The sequence below is a fragment of the Bos taurus genome, chromosome 28 (assembly GCF_002263795.3).
Source record: "Bos taurus isolate L1 Dominette 01449 registration number 42190680 breed Hereford chromosome 28, ARS-UCD2.0, whole genome shotgun sequence".
Lineage (NCBI taxonomy): Eukaryota > Metazoa > Chordata > Mammalia > Artiodactyla > Bovidae > Bos > Bos taurus.
The window spans coordinates 816917-828859 of record NC_037355.1 but is presented as its reverse complement, the minus strand read 5'-3'; positions in this window follow the sequence as shown (position 1 = coordinate 828859).

The following is an 11943-nucleotide window of genomic DNA, read 5'->3' as shown; positions in this document are numbered from 1 at the left end:
ACACAGAGATCTCTGTAGAGGGGTTTGACCCCTGTGAACAGGAATTCACATGTTCCTTTGCTCCCCCTTGCAGCCTCCTCACCCTGCCCTGGGCACCCTCAGCCCACAGGGCCCACCGCCAACCTCAGGCTCTCTCATTCTCCAGGGTCCCCTTCTGCCCCTCCTTGAAGAGGACAGACGAGCACTTCCTTCCAGAAAGGGAGCCAAGGACATTATCAATGCAGACGGGCGGGGAAAGTCACTTGATTCATGGTGTGTGGTTTAGCAAAGCTGCTTTCCCCAGGCTACAGAAGGGACTGGAAATCATCTTTCTTGGAGGGAGCAGGGGCAGCCATGGTGGCTGAGGCCAGGCAGGAGGAGCAGCTGGGGGGACACAGCCTGGATGTGGCAGGCTGCTCCTCAGAGAGAAAGGCTCTGGCCCCTTTGATGGAGGAGGCCTCCTGTGTGTCCTCAGCCACTGCCCATGGGGTCCTTCAGTCTAAGCAAACAGAAGGGTGCCGGTCGAGGCCCTAGGTCCCACGCATCCCTGGCCCACAGAGTCGCATGAACTTGGGCCCATGTGTTCTTCCAGAACCATCTAATCCAGACCTGCTTCAGAGAAGATCCAAACCAGCCTCCAGGAGCTCTTTAGAACAGCTGTCCTCTCGGCCTGTCTCCCTGCGGGGCTCGGGTACTCTCCCTTTCAGGACTTAGCTGCCCTGCTCCCTGCACACCCCCTCCCACCAGATCTAGGGCTTGGGGACTGCAGCTGAGTTTTCTGGGCCTTCTTCCTGTGGGAAGACCTCTCCATCCTCCAAAATGCCACCAGTGCTTCCTGGAAAGCCCTATTGGAATGGGTAATGATTCCCTTCTCCAAGGGATCTTCCCAACCCAGGGACTGAACTTGGGTCTCTTGCATTGCAGGAGAATTCTTTACCGTATGAGTCACCAGGAAATCCCCCCAAATGCCACAGAGACCCCTTCAGTTTGAACCTGAAAGAGATGCACATAAGGTAGGCTTCTGCCCCCAATCCCAGTTGGTGACCTTTTATACACAAAGTATTCTTTAAAAAAGCACAAAATAGGGACTTCCCTGGTCGTTCAGTGGTTAGGACTCAGTGCTCTCAATGCTGGGGCCCCAGATTTGATTCCTGGTGAGGGAACTAAGATCCCACAAGCCACATAGCTACCCCCCCAAAAAAAAATTATACAAGAACTAACCGGGGACAGGCATCAAGGCACCTGCTAATGGTTTTTGACAGCGGGCATTGGGGGAATCACAAAATATGGCTCTTTCTGAAAAGTTCCAGTAAATCCCTGAATACTTCCCACAGCAGCCACTCCCAGAATCAGAGCGGAGCAATGAAGCCCTAACAGTTTATTTTAGGCACCGTGATTTCTGAAGTTGTGCACTCAGGCATGGGACTGGTCCTGCACTTGACCTGGGGCGTCACCCAGCTGGCACACCTGCTCAGGGACTGAGTCTTGGGCCATGCAATTCCCCACAATGGCAAACCCAACACAGGAAAGGATTTGAATTCTGCCAAGAATCAGCCAGGTCCCCAAGCATCGCAGCCATTCCTGAGCCCAGGACAGAAGATACTCTTGGTGGCCACTGCTCTGCAAGTCTCCAGGTGGCTCCTATCAGCCTTGTGTGTGTGTCTCTCTCTCTTTTTTTTTTTTTTAATTATGGTAAAATACATATAACATTGGAGAAGGCAATGGCACCCCGCTCCAGTACTCTTGCCTGGAAAATCCCATGGATGGAGGAGCCTGGTAGGCTACAGTCCATGGGGTCTCTAAGAGTCAGACATGACTGAGTGACTTCACTTTCACTTTTCACTTTCATGCATTGAAGAAGGAAATGGCAACCCACTCCAGTGTTCTTGCCTGGAGAATCCCAGGGATGGGGGAACCTGGTGTGGGCTGCTGTCTGTGGGGTCACACAGAGTTGGACATGACTGAAACGACTTAGCAGCAACACATAACATAAAACTTACCATCTTAACCCTTTTTAAGTATGCGGTTCAGTGGTGTTAAGTACATGTGCAACCATCACCACAATCCATTCTCAGAAATAGTTTTCATCTTATAAAACTGGAATTCTGTCTCAATTTAACAAAAACTGCCCTTCCTCCCTCCCTGGCCCCTGGCAACCACCCTTCTTTCTGTCTCTGTGAATTTGACTCACCTAGGGACCCCAGATAAGTGGATTCATACAATGTGTGTTCTTTAGTGACTAGCTTCTTTCTCTTAGCATAAAATCTTCAGGGTTCATTCATGTTGTAGTAGGTGCCAGAATTTCCCTTTCTTTTCAGGCTGAAGAGTATTCCATCATATGGATAGACCACATTTTGCTTGTCCATTAATCCATTGATGGACACTTGGGTTTTTACCATCTTTTGGCTCTTGTGTATAATGCTTCTATGAACATGGGTGTACAAATATCTCAGAGACTGATTTCAATTCTTTTGGGCTTGTAGCCAGAAATATTGGATCGTATGGTAATTCTATGTTTAATTTTCTGAGGACTTATTATACTGTTTTCAACAGCAGCTGCACCCTTTTACATTCCCAGCAACAAAGAACCAGTGTCCCAATATCTCCACATCATGCCATCATGTTCTTTTCTTTTCTTTTTTTTTTTTTACAGTGGTCATCCTCATCCTCATTTGTGAGAGGGTTCCATAAGTCTCCTTTTAACTATGAAACATTTAAATTATATCAAATACTGATATGAACTTCCAAGGGTTAAACTAAGAAAACTACATCTGTTCAACAGTTAGCAGTTTACAGAGTTCTTTAAGATACACTGCTGCTGCTAAGTCGCTTCAGTCGTGTCCGACTCTGTGCGACCCCATACACGGCAGCCCACCAGGCCCTGCCATCCTTGGGATTCTCCAGGCAAGAACACTGGAGTGGGTTGCCATTTCCTCCTCCAATGCATGAAAGTGAAAAATGAACGTGAAGTCGCTCAGTCCTGATTTCATCTTTATAATACCATATAAAAGATTTTGTAGTTATCGAATTTCATAAATGAGGAAATTAAGGATTACTGAAGGAAACTAAGGTGGGTAACGTGGCTGAGATTCAAACCCTTTTTCCTTCATGCTTCTAACAAAAGAGTTTTGTCGCCATTTTAACAGATTTTGAGGTGACTCTCAGTTGGCAAGGGGCTTCATATTAATAATTGTGGTAACAAAATTAATAGCACCTAAAATTGAAGAAACACCTTCTAAGTGCAGAGAATAAACAGTAAGATCTACTGAACGTAAAATTAAAATACATACGGGTTCAGGATGGGGAACACGTGTAACCCGTGGTGGATGCATGTTGAAGTATGGCAAAACCAATACAATATTGTAAAGTAAAAAAATAATAAAAAAATATATACTTCAGGGTGTCCAAAAAAATCAAAATAAATGTTGATACAGGCTTGGATCTCCCCCTCTTGCAGGATCAAAAATGTTGTGTTTAGATTTTGGTCTGTTAACAGTATAGTAATACCGGCTGCTAATACAGGTAATGATATCAACAGAAGAATGGCAGTAGTTAAGACTGATCATACTGTTTGGGTCTCGCCACAGCTGAAGGTCAGCTTCAGAGACCTTCAGTCTTCAAGCCCTGCTTCTGTCCCACCTGTGAGTACCTTCCATCCTCATATCCTTGCCCGTGGCCCTTCCCTGGATCTGGAAGACAGCTGCACAGTAGCTGAGCATTCAGGCCTCAAGGAGGCAGAGGGCTGGAGTCCAACTCTGACTCACCCACCGTGTGGCCTCGGACATGATCTTGAGTGCTCTGCTCCTCTGTCCCCTCAGCAGTGAAGCTGGGGCAGTAAAGGGTCCCGTGAGGGACCTGTGAGTGAAGTGAGGCTGCTGTCTTGCACCTGAAGGTGGTGGGCACGCTCCACCCACCCCTCCTCCAGCCTCTCCTCCTCCACAGTGCCCCTCCCTGGGACCACCCAGCACCACTCTCCAGCAGAAATCACACACTTAGATGGATTTGGGCCCCTGCTCTAACAAGCATGGGCCTGAGCCCCCTCTCACACAGCCTCCAACCATCTGGCAAGAGCCCACCGACATCTGTACACCCACCCTTCCCTCCACATGGAAATCACTCAGGCCTCTCAGCCACTCACAGCAAGGCTTCTGCTGCTACACACCTCTGGCTTTGCCCCAAGACATGGTGCCCAGCAGCAGAAGATGGGTCCACTCACTCAGCAGCTGGGTGACCTCAAGCAGAACATTTACCATCACAGGACATGGTGAAGATCATGTGATCAAACATACTAGGAGGACTCTGTACCCCGTAAAACTATCTACAGATCTCAACTGTGACTACAGACATTCCAGGATTTAATCTCCTTCCATGTAACACTGTTTTTTCCCCTGGATCATAAATTCCTAAAAAGGGCCATGTACTTCGTACAGTAATTCACAGAACTCCTCCTAAGTGCTTGATAGATGTTTTCTGTGATGGATAGACTTGGGCCCCTGCTCTGGCAAGCATGGGCCTGGAGGCGCCCTATATGTTAATGTACAACATGGTCAGCTTCTCTGTTTCGGGCGTGTGGAATACAGATATCCAAGCCCCTTACATTTAATCATATAAATGCAAATTGTGGGTATCTATCTGTGCTGCCTGTCAAATCCCCATCCTCTAAGCAGGTGCATACAGAGACATCTGGGCCACACATGATGGCATAGATCTTTCCACCAGATGTCCCGCCCGGGACCCCTCCCCCTTCAGCCAGTGGGTCGGAGCCTAGAGCCCACGTGCTGGATGGCTGCCCACCGGCTCTACCATTCTTATCAGGAGTTAGTGGTACCTCTCTCCCCATCAGGAGAGAGGTAAACAATCAGGGAGAGGGAAAGGGAAAGCCTTAAATATTTGCTTTCCTTTACAAGACCAACTAAAAAATGTTGCTGAGAATCTGTAGGGGAAATAATCTGTCCAGATCCCAGGGCCGGCGAATATAAACACAGGGAACACTAGGCGGGCGAGGGGCAGCCGGGCCAGATGTTCCCTATAGGTTTCCCAGAGTAGAGAAGTGGCGGGGTACGGAGGGGGAGATGGGGTCCTCCCCTAGTTTTCATCCTCTCTTCCTGATCTCTTCTGTTTTCCTTTGTGACCTACCAAAATCAGTTTGGGTTAGAGTTTGAGCACGTGAATCGGTGAAAAGGTGGCTGTTACGATGCAGCTGGGACCCCTTTCCTTTTTCTCTGAAGGACCCCAGCACCAATGTGGGCCCGCGTGGCTGCCGCAGTCGTCGGAGGTCAGGGTCACAGAGACCCACGGCCACTCACTGAAGCCGCAGTGGGTGCCAAGCAGAGGCAGGAGAAAGGGTCTCAGCCTGCACTTGGGGTTCTGTTCATCATGGAGACCCCAAGGCAGAAGATGACTCATCGGAGAATATTTTGGAAAGTGAATCTGTTTTGTTTTCAGTGGCCTTTCCCTCTGGCTCCTTGGAGCGGCCTAGAAGAGCAGGGGGCCTAGGAGTTGAAGGGGTGGGGGTGGTGGGCTGGGGCTGGTTGGGAAGAGGCTGGTGGGTGGGGCTAATGGGGTGGGGCTGGATGAGATCAGGCTGGTGGGTGGGGCTGATGGGTGGGGTTAGTGGGTGGGGCTGATGGGTGGGGTTAGTGGGTGGGGCTGTCAAGTGGCCCTGGAAGAGATGAGGCAGGTGGATTGAGCTGGTGGGGTTGGATAGGATAAGGCCAGCGAGTGGGGTTGGCGGGGTGGTGGGGCCTCTGTCTGTATGGCCTGGGGGAAGGAGTAGTCTCTGGCACATTAAACCCAATGGGGCAGCACTGAGCAAAGTCCCACCGAACTTTTTTCGGTATTCATAACTCCGCTCTGCCCCTCTTGCCTCAGGCTCCACGAGCCCTGAGACTTTTCCTTGGCGGCTCCCCAGGCACCCCATCACCTGACCCCTCAGGACCTGAGAGTTTGTCTGAGGAGGCAGAGGCACTGTCGCCACTGCTGTCCTCGCTCCCCCTGACGCCGCCTGAGATGATCAGGGAACAGGTGTCATTACTTCTCAACCTCAGTTTCTCAAGCTGTTCAAATATAAATGAAATTAAAAGCATTATGATAAAATTGCCCTTTTAGAGTAAGTTTTAATAACTGAAGACAATGCCCTGAAGCTCTGATCACTGTGTCTGGTTAAGTACTAAGTAGTTGGTTCAGACAAACCAACAACAACAACAACAAAAAAAGCAGTTGCAGATCTCAGAATTTTTAAGAGACCTTGGTCTGAAGTCTTTACCAGCGCACCACCTTCACAGAGCTTTTAGGAGTCTGAATGGGCTTTATCCCCAATTCTAAACCATGGGTTTGTTTTTGAAGTTGTCAATAATGATTTAAACATCCTGGAATGTGAAGTCAAGTGGGCCTTAGGAAGCATCACTATGAACAAAGCTAGTGGAGGTGATCAAATCCTAACAGAAGATGCTGTGAAAGTGCTGCACTCAATATGCCAGCAAATTTGGAAAACTCAGCAGTGGCCACAGGACTGGAAAAGGGCAGTTTTCATTCCAATCCCAAAGAAAGGCAATGCCAAAGAATGCTCAAACTACTGCACAATTGCACGCATCTCACATCCTAGTAAAGTAATGCTTAAAATTCTCCAAGCCAGGCTTCAACAATACATGAACCCTGAACTTCCAGATGTTCAAGCTGGTTTTAGAAAAGGCAGAGGAACCAGAGATCAAATTGCCAACATCTGCTGGATCATCAAAAAAGCAAGAGAGTTCCAGAAAAACATCTATTTCTGCTTTATTGATTATGCCAAAGCCTTTGACTGTGTGGATCCCAATAAACTGTGGAAAATTCTGAAAGAGATGGGAATACCAGACCACCTGACCTGCCTCTTGAGAAACCTGTATGCAGGTCAGGAAGCAACAGTTAGAACTGGACATGGAACAACAGACTGGTTCCAAATAGGAAAAGGAGTACATAAAGGCTGTATGTTGTCACCCTGTTTATTTAACTTCTACACAGAGTACATCATGAGAAATGCTGGCCTGGATGAAGCACAAGCTGGAATCAAGATTTCCGGAAGATATATCAATAACCTCAGATATGCAAATGATACCACGCTTATGGCAGAAAGTGAAGAAGAACTAAAGAGCCTCTTGATGAAAGTGAAAGTGGAGAGTGAAAAAGTTGGCTTAAAGCTCAACATTCAGAAAACTAAGATCATGGCATCCAGTCCCATCACTTCATGACAGATAGATGGGGAAAAAGTGGAAACAGTGGCTGACTTTATTTTGGGGGGCTCCAAAACCACTGCTGATGGCGATTGCAGCCATGAAATTAAAAGACGCTTACTCCTTGGAAGGAAAGTTATGACCAACCTAGAGAGCATATTAAAAAGCAGAGACATTACTTTGCCAACAAATGTCCATCTAGTCAAGGCTATGGTTTTTCCAGTGGTCATGTATAGATGTGAGAATTGGCCTATAAAGAAAGCTGAGTGCTGAAAATTTGATGCTTTTGAATTGTGGTGTTGGAGAAGACTCTTGAGAGTCCCTTAGACTGCAAGGAAATCCAACCAGTCCATCCTAAAGGAGATCAATTCTGGGTGTTCATCAGAAGGACTGATGTTGAAGCTGAAACTCCAATACTTTGGCCACCTGATGTGAAGAGCTGACTCATTGGAAAAGACCCTGATGCTGGGAAAGATTGAGGGCAGGAGGAGAAGGGGATGACAGAGGATGAAATGGTTGGATGGCATCATCGACTCGATGGACATGAGTTTGGGTGGACTCCGGGAGTTGGTGATGGATAGGGAGGCCTAGTGCCCTGCGGTTCATGGGGTCGCAAAGAGTCGGACACGACTGAGGGACTGGAGTGAACTAAACTGAACTGAATGATTTAAACTTCGAAGGTATGATCAAAACATAGTTCACTGAGCTTCCATGCTCACTCACTTCCTCCCCCAGCAGGTGACTCATTATGTGGTCCCACCCCTACACCAAAGCCCAGACCTTTGACCAAGGGAGGCTGAGAGGCTGGCAGACACTGCTGGGCATTCAGCAGGCCTGGAATACAGTCCAAATGCTGCTTCTCCAGGGATGGCTTCACACTGCTGGACTGACATCTGAGCACCCTTGAGCTCAGCCATGGGAATCTGTGTGCCCACCTTGGGTAGGGAGAGCTCTTCTGATGACTCCTACCCCCCCAGCATTGCTGGGACCCATCAGTGGATCAGGTCCACCGGATACCAGATAAGCCACTAATTTTGAGCCCAAGCCACCACCTGCCCTCACCTGAGCCTCTGTGGTGGCCTTGGGCTGGCCTCCCCACTCATCCAGTGTTCTGCATCTACTTTTTTCATGTAGCCAGAGACACCTCCATTACTTCTAAAATAAAGTCCAGCCTCCTCAGGGAGCTGTAAGGCCCTACAGTCCTCACGGAATTTGCTCTACAATAGGGCTCCCTTTCAGGTATCATGTTGTTCCCACCTCAGGACTTTTGGGTATATGGTTCCTTCCTTCTGGAAGATTCTTCGTCCTCTCCACTCGCCACTTTGTTCCCTGGCAAAGTTAATATCCTTTAATCTTCCAGATTTCAGTTTCATGTAAGGAAGCTTTCCCCAATTTGCCAGACAACATCAGTCCTCAACACGTACTTCAAGTTCTCCTCGTGGACTGTGTCACAGTCTGTGAATCTGGATTGGACTGCATGCTGGATTGTTTGGCTTCTGCCCCAACACAATGCAAGGAGCATAGCAAGGGTCACATCCTACAGCCCCAAACCAAGCACAGCATGCAGCAGGGCAGGTGCTGCAGCCACTGGTTATCATGTTACTAGCAGTAGGTCTTGATGGAGAACATGCAACGTCCCCAGACCTCACCTACTCAACTGCAACAGGACTGAAGATGAAGGTCGCTTCTCCTCTATTACGCTGTGAAGCTAAGAGAGTTAATAGCTGGAAGCATTTATGGCCGAGTACTATTCCACTGTGTGTGTGTGTGTGTGTGTGTGTGTGTGTATACATATATAGATATATGTACCACATCGTCTTTATCTAGTCATCTGTCAATGGACACTTTGAGTGCTTCCATATCTTGGCTATTGTAAATAAATTTTGCCATTTGTAGCAATATGGATGTACTTGAAGGATATTATGCTAAGTGAAATGTCAAAGGAAGACAAGTACTGTATGATATCACTTACATGTGGAATCTAAAAAGATAAAACAAACTAGTGAATATAACAAAGCAGAAACAGACACAGATATAGAGAACAAACTAGGGGTTACTAGCAGGGAGGAGGAAAGGGAAAGAGCTTAAGAGGTACAAACTACTATGTATAAACTTGTATTATTTATATAAGCTACAAGGATGTAATGCACAACAGAAGGAATATAACCAATGTTTTATAATAACTATAAATGGGCTATCACCTTTAAAAATTGTGAATTGCTATGTGGTATGCCTGAAACGTACATAATATGGTACATTCAACTATACCTCAATTAAAAAAAATTAAAACATAAAGTTTAACCAAAAATAAAAGTTTAAAGCATTGAAAACGATGCCTGAAATATACTAAGCAGTTCATCATTATTGGCTATGATGATGATAATTCGATTCTCAATGGGTTAAAGACCTTCTTGTAAACAGTGAAGCTATGAAGGTAATAAGGAATCTATAAAGTTGTATGTAAAGATAGCTTTGTTACCTACCAATGAGGAAAAACTTCTGAAATAAAACTTTAAAAGTACAGACCATAAGGCAAAAAGGAAATTAATTTAATTACATGAAAATTAAAACTTCTGTGTACAAAGGACATCACATGTGAAGTTAAGAAATGAATGATAGAGAGAGAATTTTTTCTAACAGCTAAAACTGATGAAGCATGAACATCTAGAGTATGCAAAAGCCCCTATAAGTTTGAATAAACAAAAAGAGACAGGAACCCAAAATGTGCAAGTAATGTACAGAAAACACAAAACTATAACCAGCACGTTAAGTGTTCACACACCCACACAGTAATATGTGTCCACTGCACACCTGTCATCACTCAGGTGGGCGGGTTAAGAAGGTGGCTCGCACCCAGTGTGCAGTGAGGGTGAAGGCCCCTGCTGAACAGGGGGTGGGGAGGACCAGGGAAAGGACCCAGGAGACAGGGACCTTAGAATTAGCACAGATGAGAGGCACCCTGAGCCATGGGCATGCAGAGTGAAAGGCAAGAAATGCTCGAGCTCTCCATCAGGACACGATGACACCAGCTATAAGTGCATTAGAAATGAAAGACATATATTTCACAAGCCGCGTGCAAAGAAAGTGTGGCTACCTGCCCTGAGCAAGGAAGGCATGGAATAGAAAGTGGAGATTAAGAAGTAGTCTCAGGGGAATGCAAACCACTCAATCTTCCACCCCTGAGGTTAGAAGGAAAGTGAGAGAAGGCAGAGAAGGTTTATTGAACAAATAGACAGTCCATAGAAGTTACTTTGGACAACAGTAAGTACCCCTTCCTCCCAAAGCTGTGGTCCTGCCTGCGTGGATGTGGCCTTGTCACCAGGACCTCCTGCGTCTCCAATACTAGCGCTCATGCACCAGTCCAGGTGAGACTCCTAGCATTCCTCTCCACCCTCTCCCCATGACTACCAAATCCAGGCAGTGCCATAGTGGCAGGCCTGGGTTCCTCGGTTGGCTGGAGCAGGCTCTCCTGGGCCCTGGCCACAGCTCATTAGCCAGGACCCCTCTCCTCCTTCACCAGGCCTTTTGCATCATTGCAAGTGCACTTTCCATAGATCTACTCTCATGCCTTAAACCCCTCCTTGTCTCCTGAGTTGAATTAAAATCCTCAGCAGACCATGCATCTCAGTCTCCATCTGCTCAAGTTGCTGTAACAAAATACCTCAGGCTGGTGCCTAGCAACTGACACAGTTCTGGAGGCTGGAAGTCCAAGGTCAAGGTGCAAGCAGATTTGATTCTTGGTGAGGCCTCTTTCTGGCTCAAGAGTGGTGTTTTCACTCTGTCCTCATGTGGCAGAGAGTGAATATGTCTCTTTCTCTTCTTATAAGCTTCCCTGGTGGTTCAGACGGTAAAGCATCTGCCTGCAATGTGGGAGACCAGGGTTCGATTCCTGGGTTGGGAAGATCCCCTGGAGAAGGAAATGGCAATCCACTCTGGCACTCTTGCCTGGAAAATCCCATGGATGGAGAAGCCTGATGGACTACAGTCAATGGGGTCACAAAGAATCGGACACGACTGAGCGACTTCACTTTCTCTTCTTGCTAAGTCGCTTCAGTCGTGTCTGACTCTGTGCAACCCCATAGACAGCAGCCCACCAGGCTCCCCCGTCCCTGGGATTCTCCAGGCAAGAACACTGGAGTGGGTTGCCATTTCCTTCTTCAATGCATGAAAGTGAAAATTGAAAATGAAGTCGTTCAGTTGTTTCCGACTCTTAGTGACCCCATGGACTGCAGCCCACCAGGCTCCTCCATCCATAGGACTTTCCAGGCAAGAGTACTGGAGTGGGGTGCCATTGCCTTCTCCACTTTCTCTTCTTGTAAAGCTGTTAATCCCATCATATGGGCCCCACCCTCATGATCTCTTCTAAACCTAATTACCTCCCCAGAGTCCCATCTCCAAATACATTGAGGTTAGGGCCTCAGCATATGAATTTGTGGATCCACAATTTGATACCCTCCTATTCCTCCAAACTCACCCCTCCCACACACACACACACATCTAAACATCTTTCACACTGGTTCTCCCCTCCTTGCCTTTGTGTATGCTGCTCCTTCTAAATCTGTCTGCCTGGAGAGCCTCTCTTTATCCTCCTAGACTCAGCTTTAGCTTCTGCCTCTGAGAAGCCTTCCTGGTATTCTCACCAGGAGCTTGGCTCTCCCTTTGAGCCACCACTGTGTCTTGGGCACATCTGAGCTTCCCATGGTCTCTGAAGCCCTAGTCATGGAACTGGGGCTAATTTCTTGGATACTTAGATGCA